The 16,765-nt window shown below is 40.0% G+C and overlaps 1 protein-coding gene across 1 annotated transcript in view; it reads left to right on the top strand.

The window, feature by feature from the left end:
• AGBL1 (AGBL carboxypeptidase 1) overlaps positions 1 to 16,765 on the top strand; it is a gene marked incomplete at both ends in the record, with an annotated part of 531,035 nt that overhangs the window by 284,889 nt on the left and 229,381 nt on the right. The gene's annotated exons all lie outside the window — the stretch shown is intronic.

Raw genomic sequence — 16,765 nt, 5'->3', positions numbered from 1 at the left:
TCAGTGATGGGATTACAGTCACAAGCCACCACTCCCAGATTTTTCTTCCCTTTAGGAATCCTGAAGCCTCAACATGTCTTTAAAATGTGCAGTGGAGCCAGGCATGGTGGCTCACACCTATAATCTCAGCATTTAAGAGGCTGAGACCAGAGGATTGTGGTTCATGGACAGCCTCAGTGACTTAGTGAGACCTCTGCAACTTAGACTCTGTTTCAAAATAAAAAATAAAAAAAAATTGGGCAGGGGGTGTAGCTCAGAGGTCAAATGCCCCTGGGTTCCAATCCCCAAATCTAGAAAAGTAAATAAATAAATAAAATGTGCAATGGGAAAGCTAATTGTCTAGTCTGCTGAGGACTACTGGAAAGGGTTAGCATCCTCAGTTTGTGAGTAAAGGGTCAGATAAGGTCCCTGGGGTCAAATGGCCTATGAGTAGGGGTGGCAGATTGACACAAGTTTCTATCTCAACCATTGTGTGTAAAGAGTGAACTTATTTTCTGCGGTAATAGATGATTCCTTTACTATAAGAATGAACATTGTATCTTATAGAAGAGCAAATTATACTATAAACAGAAACTGCTGACAGAATAAATAATTTCAAAAGCTACAAATGAAAATGTACTTATAATTTAATATATCAGTAGTAAAGAAACAAAGACACAAATTTAGGAAATTTGAAAATAGAGTAGTAATAAAGTGCTGTAATGGAAGAGATAAAATTAGAACTATAAAGAAATACTACAAAGAAAACAAAAACTTCAGAGATAAAATGACTCAAGAATGGCTTAAGGCAAAATAGTTATTTTCTTTAAGAAAGAAAATTAAATGCTAAATAGTTTAGAAGAGACTAGTTTCAAAGGATAAGCACAAAACAAAGATATACAGGTAAAAAGTTCCAAAGTATAAAGATAGACTAAGCCTGTTGGGGCATGCCTGTAATTCTAGTACTGGTTAGGCTGAGACAGGAGGATCATAGGTTAAAAGGTAGCTTCAGCAATGTAGCAAGACTCTTAACAACCCCTTAAAATTTTGTTTTAAAACAATAACAAAACCCCAGACAACAAAATAAATAAATGAATATAAAAGGTCAGGAGTATAGTTTGGAGATAGAATGCCCCTAGATTCATTCCCCAGTGCAATACACACACAATAAATATATATAAATATATGTATATGTGTATATGTATATGTATATGTATATGTATATGTATATGTATATCATATATATGGGCTGGCGCTGTAGCTTGGAAGTAGAATACACTGGATTTCAATACTCATTACAACAACAACAACAATAGTAAAATATCAAAAGAAGAACAGTATAAATTCAGAATAATAAAATATGCTAAATTATTCAAATATAAGCAAATCAAAACTAGAGAGTCTCAAAATAAATTATATTAGATAAAAAAAGAAATAACAAAAGAAAAAGTAAGGTACCCATCTGTCCTAACAGGTTAGGTCATTCTAACGCAGCAGTTCCCAGGTTATGTTTTTTTTTTTTCCTTTGTGCATGTGTGTGGACATTGTTTTTGGCAGGCCCATGGGGCAGAGAGGAGGACCCTCCTTTATCTCTGTGGTGGCTGGTTGGTCTTCCAGCAGGTGTGAGCACTGGGAGACAAAATTCATCAAAAGGTGCATCAGGCAGTCCTCTGGCATTTAGAATTAGACTTCTAGGATTGGAGGCTGGATGTGACTCTATCGTGGTATTTCCCTGGTCACACAGAACTCACCTGGCTTCCTCTGTGTGCTCTGCTCATTCTGGAGAACACTAGGGTATCAGTGATGTCTTCTTCCTGCTTGAGCAGCCAAGGATGTCACTAGTAAGTTTTCTCAGCCTAAATGGATGGAAAACAGCTAAGCAAGGCATCTTGATAGATATGATCCCATTTCGACATTTTCTCATCCGACTTGGCTCCTTTATGAAGACCCTCCTTCCATGGAATTGCCTGGGGTGTCAACGAAATGAAAATAGCACTGGACTTGGTCATAATACTAATTTGGGAATCTGGCCCTTTCCTTAACTCATTAAGTTTCCTCCTCTTCTTGGAAGAGGAAGATAGTGTGCTCCCTTTTGACCTTTCTGGGAAATGGTCTCACAATCCTGAGGCAGTATCGAAGCTCAGGGATTAAGTAGTGAAGTTTCTTCCATTTCAAATGCTCACACCTCCAACCAGTGGTTTGTCCCAGGTCTTTGGTTTAAAGGTCACTGTGGTCTCAGTCACTGAGTATCCTCTTGGCTGGGACACACATTATTTCCAGGTCACATCTGTTTGTGCCTCCAAATGGCAGGCCCGCTTCTTCTTTTTGACACTGGCATTTATCATCATTACTATTATTTATTATGACTCAGATTGCCCTTTTCACTTATATTACATCTTCCATCCCAGAGCTCAAGGCACTTTGAAGATCACTTGGATCATCCAAACAGTTCTGGCTGAAAGGGACTTGGAAATCATAGACTATTTCAGTGGTGGGACAATTTGCAGGTCATAGCACATTGTTACGAGAAGACTTCAGACTGCCCTAGGTGCATGACATCTCACAGGAAAAGGGCTGAAAAGCCTCGGCTCCTGAGCCCTTCTTAGTGTGTCCCTAATATATGCTTTATCTAGCTTCTGCTTGAACTGTTTCCCTGATTGACACTCCATTTCAAGGCATGCCCACTCCACTGTGTACAAGTAGGTGGATTTATATTATACTGTGTTTTGATCTTTGCCCTGTGAGCTTCACCTGCTTAGGCCATCTTCCCCTTGGGATACCTCATGGATGAAATCAAACTCCCCTTGCGTGCATCTCAACTTCCCCATGGGAAATCCTCTCCAACCTTAATATAGCTCCTATAGATTATTTATAGGGTATTATTTCTGTTGTTCTAAATGTCACTGATTTTTTTCTGGATGTATTCTTATTAACAGGTTTCGGTGTATCATTTAACGAGGAAAGGGACAATCTTTTCCTAAATATTAGAGAACCTAAACCTGAATTTGGCATTTAATCTACTAGACTGTACTTTTCCTTTGCAAGTCATCATGGTCCTCCATGTCTCGAGAGTGTAAGAATATGTAGGAACAGAGTGGTTTCCTTTGTACTGATGGTGGTGACGGAGCCTCTGAGGATGGTCAGAAAGATTTGATAGCAGTGTTCGGGAAGACAATGCCAGAATTTTCTTCCAAAAAAAAAAAAAAAAGTACAGTGGATCTTGCCAAGCCAAGGATCTCTTAGCAACACATGTCAGAACAGAAAAAGAAAATAGAAAGTTATGTTCCAGAGGAAACAACTTTGCTGGCCCGATGGTTCATACTGAATTGGGCTAGATTCTAAGTAAACCAGAAGAACCAATCAGTAGTTTCTGGCTTCTTATAATTCTTCCCAAGAGATGGTAAAATAGAACAGAGAGTCAAGAAATCATGTTAGAACAGAAGCAGTATTAGTGAATGAACTAGAGTGGGAGGTGAGGAAAAGGGAGGTGATTTCTGAGCTACTTAGAAGCGTACTTGAAGCTGGGCATGGTGGTGCATGCCTATAATCCCAGTAGTTAGGAGGCCAAGACAGGAGGATGACAAGTTCAAGACCAGCCTCAGAAACTTAACGAGGCCCTCAGAAACCTAGCAAGACTTTGCTTTAAAATAAAAAAATAAAATGGGCTGGGGGGGTATAGCTTGGCAGTAGAATGCTGCTGGGCTTAGTCCTCAGTATACAAACACAAAAGTAACTATGATGTGCAAGGGGGGTCGGAGTAAGAAGAGGAAAAGAACCAAGCATGATTTCCTTTTTAAAATTTTTGTCACTGGGCAGTAGCAACAAAATAACTTTGAAGTGAGCACATGGTCTAACATTTTATTCACAGGAGAATCAGAACATATTGATTCTGAGAGTATATACAACTCTAAAATCTTGGATATCTTCTTCTAAGACCATTGTGGGATATACATGAACAACCAGAGAGAGCAAAGGACCTGGTATAAGTAAGCACAAGGAGGGATTAAGAAAGAATAGCTGAATGCACTAGAGGAAGCAAATCAAACTATAAAAATCAGATAAAAAATTCCCGACAGGCATAACAACCTTGGACCATTTAAAGTTAGTACCAATAGTCTTTTATTCCACTGTGGTTGTGAAGGCTTTACTCTTCTACGGGAAAAGCCCTCACAAACTTCATGTAAAAATATATGTTCAGCACCTTTTATGTTCCAAGAAATAACCTACCTCTTTTATAGGTATTCTCTTATTTAATTGTTGTTATTGTCCAACAAATATAGGTCTTCTATGCAATTTCTAAAGAAGAAAACTTGGGCACGCAGGGATTAAGTCGTAAGTGAGGTGTAAATATCTGGGGTACAGAGCCATGCTTGGTAGTAATTTCTGTTCTATACTTCTTTGTACTAGAGATTTAAGGAAATTAGAATGAAATAATTTTAAAATGTTCTAGCTGGGAGGGCTTTTGCTTATTATTTAGTCCTAGTTCCTTAGATGATAAGCAGAGTGAGACTGAAAATGTGAAATAAGTTATCCAAGACTCCATGGCTAGTGCAAGAAAGAAATGGCATGGGTAATTGTCTAGATAATGAAAACACACATGCACACATCAGCATGCACACATACACACACACACATGCCCAGGGTTACATGGCTGACATTCACACACACACACACACACACACACACACACACACACACACAGACGCCCAGAGTTACATGGCTGACATTTATACACACACACACACACACACACACACACACACACACACACACGCCCAGAGTTGCATGGCTGACATTTATACACACACACACAAACACATACCCAGGGTTACATGGCTGACATTTATACACACACACACACACACGCCCAGAGTTGCATGGCTGACATTTATACACACACACACAAACACATACCCAGGGTTACATGGCTGACATTTATACACACGCACACACACACACACACACACACACACACACACCCAGGATGACAGCTGGCATTTGGTCCCAATCTGCGTAGCTCCAAAACCCCTATTCATTATAAGCTATCAGCTTCTCCAACCTTAAAATGATATTCAAAAGAGAGCCTTCTCCCCCTCAGCAGATAATCTCTGAACCTAGTTTAGTTGACCTGGACCTCCATATCCAGGCTTTTCAGGATGAGCCAAGCCTCAGCCTTCCCTCATTTTCGGCCATTTTGTCCCAGGATAAGTGAGTCAGTTTTTCCTCAGTTCCCCTCATGGAATCTGGATTCTCAGCTTGTCTTAGGCCTTGGCACTCTTTGGTTCGGCCAGCTTTCTCCACTAGAAAAATCCATCCTCTGTGTCCCTGCCAGCTCCTGTCTGTAAACACCACCCAGCTGACATTGAATGTTTATTGTCATGGGCTCCCCGTCTGCTGCTATCCTGGATTATGTTTTCATTCAACTCTTCAGGATTGCAGAGGATTACATCATCCCTTTGGGCTCACTTCACCTTTGTCCTGGGCCAAATCTCTTCCTTCCCATTTTGACCTCATATCAAAGTCTTTTTGATATACTAACGTGTAATGGGGGTTCGGAGCTGTTGGATTTTACAAAAGAATTGCATTTACATAAACAGAAGACGTATTAGTTCTCCCATCATTTTTTTCTGTTTGAACAAGGAAAATTTAAAAATATTCTCTAACCTCCCAAACAACAGGCATAACTTCAGCTGTCCTTTGGACTACCGCCCGGCCTCTATGAGATCACCTTATAATCCAGGAAGTAGGATACTGGAGCTATCGATTTGCCTATGAATGGCCCAGTGTCCATGAGGACATCTCTGTGGGTAGGGAGCACTGTTTAGTCATTGAATAAGAGAGTTATTCATCTTACCAATCATCCTGAAAAGGGAAAATTCTATAGGAAAAGATGCCTGATAAATCGACCTGTAAGGGAAAGAGGAGATTCTACTAAGGCTTAAGTTGGAAGGAAGTTTTTTCATGGGTCAAAGAGAGATGTGACATGTGTCATATGGAAAAAGCCAGGAGAGACAGCCCCTTAACTGGCCCCTTGAGAATGAGAACAGTTATACTGGTAATCAGTCTTAAATTTTCTTTGAGTAGCTATCTTCTGTTATATAATTTATTCTTCGGTTTAGTGTTAATAAGCCTTTCAGCTTCACATTTGAGATTTGAAGAAAGTGTCTAAGCCCAAGATTGTTGAAGGATAAAAATGACAGTCACATTCCTAAGGAAACATCAACTAAAAAGTACAGTGGGTAGTACATTCTAAGAGTTGTGCTCAGGAAAATTGGGACATGAAAAGAATGTAAAAGGCGTTGTTGTTTTCTAATGATAAAAATGATGTATTCAGGAAATAAAGTATTTCAAAAGATGAGAGTTGGCAGAGAAGTGGGTTCACACAAGTGGTAGAAGTTTGATGGCTCAAAAAGAGGATGCTAATGTAAGCATGAGGTTAATAACCAAAGAGGCAGTGACCACCTGTGCGGATGGAGGAGCCAAAGTGAAGAGCTGGATTTACCAGAGCTTAGCATTTGAGGGGCTCCAAGAGAGTGCTTTTTCTTTTTGGTGGAACTGGGGGTGGAACCCAGGAGCTTTCTACCTCTGGGCTATACTCCCAGACCTACTTTCTATTTTATTTGGAAACAGGGTCTCACTAAGTTGCTGAGAGCCTCACTAAGTAGCTGAGGCTGGCTTTGAATCTGTGCGATCCTCCTCCTGTCTCAGCTTTCCAAGCGCGGGGATTACAAGCGTGCGCCACCATGCCCGGTGAGGCTGGTGTTTGAAACTCTGAAAAGGTGTCCCGGCTGGAGCTTCAATGGATGAGGGACATGATCTAAAGGAAAAAGAAATCTAGAGTGGTCTGTATGCAAATGGCCACGGCTGGCAGATGCTAAATCCCCGAGTGCCTGAAAGACCAGGTTGAGTAAGCCTCTGGCCTGCTCCATCCAGGTAAACTAAGAATAGGAAGCAGGAGGGGTGTTCTTTTCTCCCTCCTCCTGCCTTACTGTCTTTCTCTAGCCCTCTTATTGGCAGAACCTAGAGGAAAGCCAGTGACAATGGGATTCTGAGCACTGTGATTTGCTGATTTTGAAAACAGGTGAAAATAAACTCATGATGTCTCTTTACCAAGACGTGTACTGACAGCACACTTACTCACAGTACTCTATATATGTGACCATGTCATCAAAAGACAACGTTGTTTCCAATGGAAAAAAGATACATCTTTACTAATAGAAAGTGTGTATAGGAGAAGCTTAAAGAAAAAAATGTGAAAGCACTCAAATTCAGGCCTACATAATTCCAAGGGACATCATTCATACTGTAACCTATTAGTAATTGCTTAGTGCTTGGAGAATTTTGTAACATAGAGACTCTTCTTGAATCCCAAAGAACAGCACTGTTAAAAAGTTGAAGAAGGCCGGGGCGTGGTGGCGTACCCTCCTAATCTCCGCAATTGGGAGGCTGAGACAGGAGGATCGCACAGGTTCGAAGCCAGCCTCAGCTACTTAGTGAGGCTCTCAGCAAGTTAGTGAGACCCTGTTTCCAAATAAAATATTAAAAAATAGGGCTGGAATTATAGCCCGGAGGAGGTAGAAAGCCTCTGGGTTCTACCCCCAGTACCACCAAAAAAAAAAAAAAAAAAAAAAGTTGAAGACGTTTCTTTTTATTTATTTATTTATTTTTAATTTTTTTATTGGGGCATTATATTCATATAACATATTGGGGTAAAAAAAATTGTGTGTACAAACATGTACTCATCGCTGATTTAACCCCTACCCAATTCCCACCCCATTTCCTCCCTGTCCCTCCCTCCCTTGCTTGGCTTAGTGATTGACTTCGATATGTTTAAGTACGTTGTGTGTTTTAGAGATTTTCCTCTTTCCCCCCTCCTTTCTCCTCCTTTAGATTGTCTTGTTTGCTCCTCTATAGTATTTCCTCTTTCAAGAGTTAGGGAGAAATGGGTCATATGAAGACGTTTCTTTAGCCATCTGTCTGTAAATCTACAGGTTTGAGAATATTAGCTGTTTCTCTAGATATAGTTCTATATCCTCCATACCTGTAATAACTTTCAAAAGATAAGATATTTTGTGGCATAGTTTATAAACCAACAGTGTTTTTCTGTGACAAAGAATGTAAATGATATCATCAGTGTTTAAAATAGCAACCTTATCGTATTGATGTGATATCATGTAATTCTCTATTATAAACAACAGGCAGAGATGTATTCTTATTACATCCTTAGTAAATTTTTCTGGTCATTTCCTTCAGATAACATTTCAAAGGTAGTCAGTTGAATCAAATGCTATGCATATTTTGTGCTTGATACATATCATTTCCAGTTTATCCTCTTTTCAAAAGTGTTAGCTATTAGACCAGCATGGTGGTATACACCTGTGACCCCAGAACTTGGGAGGCTGAGACAGAAGAATCACAAGTTCGAGGATAGCTTCAGCAGGTAGTGAGACTCTTACTAACCTAGAGGGATCTTTTTTCAAAATAAAAATAAAATAGGGCTGGGGATGTAGCTAGGAGAGAGATTGCCTCTGGGTTCAGTCTGCAATATCATACACACACACACACACACACACACACACACAGAGTCACATATTTTTATTCATTATTTTTTGTGGTACTAGGGATGGAACCTAGGGATATTCTACCTCTGAGCTACACCCCCATCCCTAATTTTTTATTCTTTATTTTTGAAACAGGGTCTCATTGAGTTGCAAGAGGCCTCACTAAGTAGCTGAGGCTGTCTGCGAACTGTGATCCTCCTGTCTCAGCCTCCCAAATGCTGGGATTACAAGTGTGCGCCACCACACCCAGCCTACATATTTTTATTCTTACTTCCAGTGGATGATAAGCAGAATATCTACTTCCTTGTTAACACTGCACATTATCAACCTTTTTATTTTGTTAAACTGATGGGATAAACATAATTTTTGAGTATTTATACTTAAAACTTCTACTTAGAACTTCTACTTCTACATAAAGAGGAATATTTTCCTCCCATTTTGCAGAATAAAAAGAAAAAAACTGAAACAAAAGAGTTCTTAGGGACATACTTAAGGTCTGTCACATATCAAGTAAGTTCCAGAGTCAGGAATTAATCTCATGATTGTCTGAATGCAAAGCTTGTGACCTTCCCCCTAAGCTTCGCTGTGTGCAGGCTTCCAGGCCACCCTCCTGGGGACGTCCTCTGCATGTTTCTAGCATAGAACATGGGAAATGGAAAGTACCTCGTATCTTTTAATTCTTACTCTGATCTTTTTGAAGTCTCTTGAAATGTGACTCTCAGGTAAGGTCACTTCAGACCAGAGGAAGAACTCTAAAAGACTTTGAACAACCTCTGTTAGAGATGCATAGACATTCATTTTGATAAATATTCAGTTAGATATTCTTATGTAAGTATTGCACAGGTACATATACCAGTAATGTTTTACTACAGATTACATCAGAGCGGATTTGCATCCTACCCATTCAGCTACACTTTTTGATGAACCTGTGGGTCTCCTAACTACGTAGTGTTCCCCATTTCCTCTTCCTCCTCCTCCTCCTTTTTTCAACCATTCAGTCTTGAAAGAACAACTGTGGACACATTGGGGAGCCTGGTTTTATGTCTAAGTAGTCTTCAAGAGGCTTAAGTTTAATAAGTCTGGGGTCTGCAGACCCTTCCATGTGGGAGGAATTATGCTCTTAGGACTCTTGGATCATGGGTCCTGCTAGGAAGTGATTTCCTTTCTCAGGTTTGCTGGTGTGTGTGTTTGTGTGTGTGTGTGTGTGTGTGTGTGTGTGTGTGTGTGTAGCTTTTGAAGCATGTTTTCTGTATGTGAGTTCTGCATGTTCCCTCCAAAAGTAAGGGCAAAGGACTAGGGCTTTCTGGCAAAAGACAGAAGTAGGGACAGGAAGAATGAAGGAGCCCAGCTGTCATCTGGTCAACCTCCCAGGATGTGTCTTTGTCTCTGTTAATCTTTCTGTATTTCTCTTTCTCTCTTACTTAATAAGACACTGTGTTCCCCCTACCTGAATGCTCAGATAATCACAAGCTGAAGTGCCTATAGGAGAGCAGGTCCTACATTTTCTGTGACCTCTAGGAAGATGGATAGCTGGGACCATATTTTCTGCAGAGATGATGCTGATGGTTCTGAATGACATGGCATGTGATCTGCACTGTCTTTCAAAGGTGCAGCTCCAGACCTCTTTAGAGAGGTCAGGTCATTGCAAAGCTCCCACTGTGGCTGTGGCATCCCTCTCCTCGAGGCATGTTTGCTATATAAAGATCCAAGTCTCCTAGCTGTTCCAGTAAGTTCATCTGTTCCTTCAGTGTAGAACTTATCCACTCTTCCTGGGAGCTGAAAATGGAAATGAAACTTGAAATCCTGTACTTTTAAATTTGAATTGTTTTTGTTATTTTGTACTTTTTGGAACAGTTATCAGTGGATGGAATATTTTGCTCAATTTGTTTTCAAGGAAAAACTAAGAGTTTTGGGACACAGAACAAGTCTAGATTCTGCTTCTACCCTGTTTGTGTGTCTGTGTTGGGCTCTGGTGGAGCAAGTGAGAAAACAGCTTCTGATCTCTTTCTCTTTGCTTTATTTTCCTTGTATTTGAAGATGGGGAAAATGATGATCTTATCTAGCTGGAGAAATTGTAATTTTCTCCATCTACCTCTAGCCCTCAACAGAAAATAGTAGGGATACAAGTCTCAGTCCATTTTGAATGCTAGGATATTTTCCTGGGCAAAAAGGGAACCATTTATAAAACTATTTTAATCTTTCTTCTTTTGTTTACAACTTTATAAAATGAAAGACAGGGGATTTAAACTTAAAAAAACATGTAGATGTAGCTGTTTTCTGCCTTAAATAATGTCTTTGCAAATGTCTGTCAGAAATTCTGAAATCACGGACTGGAGGGAATTTGCAGGACGTCTGTGACACCTCTCCTCACAGGTAGACAGAAGCAGAGAGATCCATAAAGAATAATTCAAAGGGCACAATTGTCCAAACCTCTGTACCTACCTCAGGAAAAAGATAGACTCAGGGAAGAATCAAGGGTCTTGGTTCTGTAGGGAAATACTGTACACTCAATTTTGCTGATGAACTTGTTTATGGAGATCAAAATGGAAATTATTTGCTCTGGGAACTCTCCAGGTCCTGCTGCTAAGTCATTAGCATAGTGCTAAATGATGCATAGTGCTGGGGCTGGGTTCAGGAAGTGCTTTCCCAGGGGCTTCCTCCTCACACCCCATTCCCACCATCCCCTGCGAACAGAGAGGGCGTCAGGAGCTTGAGGAATCCATTTGCCATTCTCAGACATTGCAGTTCCGAACAAATATTACTATTTATTATTCCCAAATTTAAGGTTATTAATTATATCAGCATAAACCTAATTTATGCCATCATAAACAGCAATAATAAATGCTGCCAAACGCTAATACCCAGCGCTTGCCAACTGTGCCCGTAGTTGATGGGTTCTCCCCACACTTCCCAGAAGCATTAAATTAAAAATGATTCAGTGTTGCAGAATCATTGATCACGTTGGGGCTGAGGCTCTTGGGGGAAATGCATTTGTTTTGTTAAATGCTTTGCTCCCTTATTGGCTGGGAAGCTTCTGATGTCTGCTTGCATACCAGTATTTCTCCTATTCCTTCTGTCCTCCAGGTCTCCTAGAGGAGGAGGAAGACATGGGGGCATGGAAAAAGGAATGAAGGGAGGTACATGAGCATCCTTATAAATTGGTTACTTTTGAATTCTCATCACACCCACCAGGTATTTGGTGATGGAGGTGAATGACATGACTTCCTAAAACACATGGGAGCCTGTCACCACAAGTGGCAAGCACAGCCCTGGCAACCCGGACTGACACCAAGGATGTGTTTTATTACTACTTAATCTTAGGAAGCTGTGCTTTACTGAAGGAAGAGGGAGAGCCTAGCCCTTTGTTATCAGAGCCATAATAAGACCTTGCAGCCTTTCTCAAAAGGAACACTTTATATTTTTATTTATCTTTTCCCCTGACTTTTATTTCTATATGTGATGGGTGTAGTGGTATAGTACAAAGTATTCTGACTGGGTGATCAGAAGATCTTGATGTAAGTCAAAACTGGCTTATTTTCAGCTGCGTGGCTTTGGACAAGTTACTTAACCTCTCTATTTTTATTTCCTTAACTTTTTAAGGATCAGAAGCTCTAAGCACTGTACATTATCTGACTTATATCATGATTGAATATTATAGTACTTTGCAATTATTAGGCACTGTGGAATGTAATGGTTCCTCTTATTGTATTCTGATGTATACATTTCAATGTGAGGCCATCAAAGCGCCTAACAATGGCCAGGCCAAACCGGCTTAATGATCTCTCTCTTGCTTTCCACTTTCTCAGCTTCTCAAAGAAACCAGGCTAGGCCATTAGCAGCAAGGTAGAAATTCTGCAGAAGAGAGAGAGAAACATTTAATGGTGATACATATAAATACACACACATAATATTTTGGTTGTCTTCATAATTTTAAAATTGTGGACTGGGTGTAGGTACTGAAAGTAGCAGAGAAAGCTAAGATCTGGGGAGATCCATTTATACCTTTTACTTCTTTGTGTTTATTGTTTTATTAGATTTAGTTGGCACATTGGAAAGAACTAAAAACCTGACTAAAAGCCTGGACTAAAAAATCTGGCTCTGTATATTTTATTTATTTATTTTTATTTATTTTTTGTTGGATTGGGGATTGAACCCACAGGCTTTCTACCTCTGAGATATAACTCCAACACTTTTTACTTTTCATCATTGAAACAGGGTCTAGCTAGGTTGCTGAGATTCTCACTAATTTGCTGAGGCTGGTTTCAAACCTGTAATTCTTCTGTCTCAGCCTCCATACTGGCTTCTCGTCTTTAGAAACCAGCCCATAATCAGGCACCTCCATCAAGGCACCTCCAGTACCTTTCAGGGTTTCTTTAATGAGCAGTGCTGGTGGTGGGTGGTATTTATCTTCTGTATCTTGGAGGCTGTCTTCCAGGGCAAAGGAAGCTCTGGGCCACAGGATCCCAGATTATAAGAAAAGTGCGCCCCCTCAGGCAGAAGACAGAATTACATCTTGGAAGCTGCCGTGGGGTGCTGGCTCAGAGCTTTACCCTCTAGTTCTGGGTCCTTCAACCCAGTAGCCAGGGTTTATAAACAAAAAAGCCAAAGGCAGCACATAAACCTTCACAGTGCAGGTCTGTCCTCATGCCCTGACCTCCAGATTTTTTTTCCTTGGTTATTTATCTCCCTGAGCCACCTAGCCCTTTTGAATTATTAGGCTTATTCCTTCACTGCCCTGCTTCTTCCTGGCAAATATGCTCGCATACATCTTTACTCCACAGGAAACACATTCTTCTCTATTTACAGCTTCTCCCTGCTCCCTTCCCTCCCCCTGGTCCAATTTCGGCCAAGGAGATAAATAAGAAACATAACTCTTTTTGGCTATTATTTTTTTTTTTTTTTGTTGTTGTTGTTCTTGTTTTGTTACTCTGCAAAGTAATGTATATAATAACAAGGAAACAAATCCTATTACTAAAGTAATTACAATAAATAAAAAAAGTAAAGTAACTGAGAGTAGAGCTTAAGGAGGAAGGCACGTCAGGGGAGAGATTGCAGCGGGATTTAAAAAATTTAATTTACGAGTGCCTGTCTCTGCTGCTCTGTTGACGCCTGGCTTAGGAGATTGCGTCTAATTAGAGTGGATGTTATTGCGCTTTGAAGACACTCAGCCCTTCGCTAACTTATGGATGCTTTGGGTCTATAAAAGGGAAAATTGGCCTAAGGAATCCCTTGAGGAATCTCCCCGTCAGCAGCCCTATGTTGAAAACAGGGGCATTTGGCATGTTAGGTTGGATGGTCATCAAAGCTTGGGAACTGCTAAGAATTACCAGGTGTCCTCTTCTCTGTCTGTGCAAAACCTTTCCTTTAAGTGGTCTATAAGGTGAGCATTTACTCCACCATCCGTGGATCTCCAGGTAGAGGTCACTATGGTGTCCTTCAATAAAATATGCCCATGCTGATCAGTCTTAGAGTGAAATATATAGACAGTAGTTAGAGTTTAGTTAGATTTTTCTACAGAGACAATCTAATTTTACCCAGAAATAATTTATAAGTTCATTTGTTCTTGCATGTTCTGCAGTAGATCTTTGGAATAGTTATTTTTCTTCATTAATAAAGACTCATAGTCCGGCACGGTGGCACATGCCTGTAATCCCAGTAGGTGGGATTTATCTCCTTGGCTTCTGGATAATTCCACCTTTCACCATTGATAAGTTATTGAATGTGGGCTTCCCCATGGAGGAGGGTATTCCTGGGCAGGGTCCATCTCTCTGCCTGATGGCATCTCCTGGCACAGGTGCTCAGTCACGAGGCTCAACAGACAACCACAGGTGAGGAAGGAGTTCTCTGCTCCTAAGGTGGTACTCAGGGGATGCAGCTCAGCATCCCAGTGTTTCAGCTCCCTCCCCTGGAAATGGGGATGATACTAATCCCTTCTTTGCAGGGTCATTGTAAGTCCAAAGAGTTATTGTATAACATGCCTGATATTTATGAGTGCTCGATAATTGTTAAAGTAATTAGGATAAAAATATAAAGTAAGACACATACTAGTTATTTATCATGGAATTCATAGTTATGGACAGGAAAATGGAGACTGAAATAACAAAGAGGATACATATTTTTATGCCTAGGAAACTAAAAAAAAATGTGTCTGTTCCATTATCTTATCTTCACACTGGTCGGACTCTTTGTAGCCTTTTCTCAGGCTTGGATGATGAGGCTGTTACTACATTTTCTGAGGTGTTCTTTCACTGTTACTATAAATTTCTATGATGAAAAGGGTCAGTCCTTCAGACAATTCATGTATTTGGTGAAAGAAAGAAAAAAGGAAGAAAAATAGGAAGGAAGGAAGGAAGGAAGGAAGGAAGGAAGGAAGGAAGGAAGGAAGAAAAGAAAATTCAGTTCAGCTCAAGAGGTAATTTGAAGAGAAACTAAAATCCTCGACAAACTCCCAGGAAGTTAATTGTGATTTCCACATGATTTGAAGAGAATTATACTCATGGTCCAGGTGAACTATGTTGATATGATGTGGGGAGTTTTGATGCTCATATAATTGAGATCAATTTCCCCTTCTAAGTGCAGTCTTAAGTAAAAATGACCAAAGCTTGGGCTGTACTTTCCAATGTCAGAACAAAGAATTCCAGTGTTTGTGATTCCTGATTAGGCTGGGCTTCTCTCCAGAAAGAGACTGCAGCACATTAATGCCCATCATTTGTGGTAGTAACTCTGGAAACGCAGACAGCTAGACTCCCTTCAACAGTAATCAAGGCCATCGGAGTCCATATGATCTAATGCGGGGAAGACTTTTTTAAAAATGTAATTCAATATCTACCTATTAATCTAGCCATCTTGACAGTGACTTACTGGGTGCTCTAATTCTGCGGATTTGGCCACTGAGAGACCTAGCTATAATGCATGTGGTGCATTATGATAGCGTTGGAAAAACAACCTCTTCTTAGGTAAGTCACTTAAAGGCATTGACCAGCATAAACAATATTATGTGCAGAATCACTTAGTTTAACCCAGTCTTTTTAATTGTATGGGCAAAGAAATAGGCTTCGAGATTTGATGCTACTTATGGAAGATAATCTAGTTTCTTGTGATATCAAGTAAAAAGACAATTGACTCTCCCATTGCACTATCTTTATAAATCAAATTTCTCTCCAACAAGAATTATATTCCTTTTATTCCACCAAGAAAGAAAGTGTAATAGATGAATAATACCTGTGACTTGTTAGCTTCTAGTTCAACCTCTCTTTGAAATCCCTTTAAGGCATTAATTCTATGTGCTGCCACATGTTCATAGCATGTGGACTTATTTCTTTCCACAGAAATTTATCCCGTTATTGATGGTGCTGATAGAAAGCTTCTAAGCTTGATGCCATGTAGAATAGTTTGAATCACTCCTCTTTGGATGATAGCATAATTAACGACTGCCCTCCTGTCATCCCAATGAGTTTTTTTTTTTCTCTTGGATAAGCATTTAAATTCCTTCAACTACTTGTCTTGTAGTCAGTTTGGGATTCTTCCACTGTCCCAATTATTTGAATTGGTCCTCATTAGTTCAATGAGGAACTCTGGTAAACCTGTGGTTTTAATGGTGAACAGAACAAGCTATATATAGTATAGAGGTGGTAGCAGACAATTAAAAACAGTCTAATACACTGTTAGAAATGATTTGATGGCTGTTCACTACTATAGAGATGTCTGCAGAAAGGGCACTTAATTCAGCCCTCAGGTCCAATATGACTTTCTGTGGCATCTACATGGAGAGTTGAAGAAAGAGTTAGATAGCAACTGTGTGTGTGTGTGTGTGTGTGTGTGTGTGTGTGTGTGTGTGTGTGTAAAGGGGGGGCTGATAGAGGTAGGAAGATGAGAGGGCTTTCTGCAGGAGAAACTATCACATTTAGGGGTTTAGAAATATCTCGGTCCCTATTATGGTAGGATTCCCAGATGACCGATGCCATTATCATCCTAGAAACCCAAATGCTATTCATGGATCCTGAAACATCACTTCTTATGCTTTTTTGATGACCTAATCATATTGCTAACTCACTTTTCATTTATTGTCAAAGAAAGCCCGTGAGTCTTTTATATGAATTGCCATGGACTAGAATGTTACCTGCTGTTTTGCTGCATAATTGATCTGAATGGATCAAGTGCTTGAATTCACACTTATCCCGATGTCATCTTATTAGATGTTATTCTTAAGAGATTACTTTGAATCT

The sequence above is a fragment of the Muscardinus avellanarius genome (assembly GCF_963383645.1).
Source record: "Muscardinus avellanarius genome assembly, chromosome: 3".
Classification (NCBI taxonomy): Eukaryota; Metazoa; Chordata; class Mammalia; order Rodentia; family Gliridae; genus Muscardinus; species Muscardinus avellanarius.
Note: the sequence above shows the minus strand (reverse complement) of the source record. Positions and strands in the feature narration are given on the sequence as shown.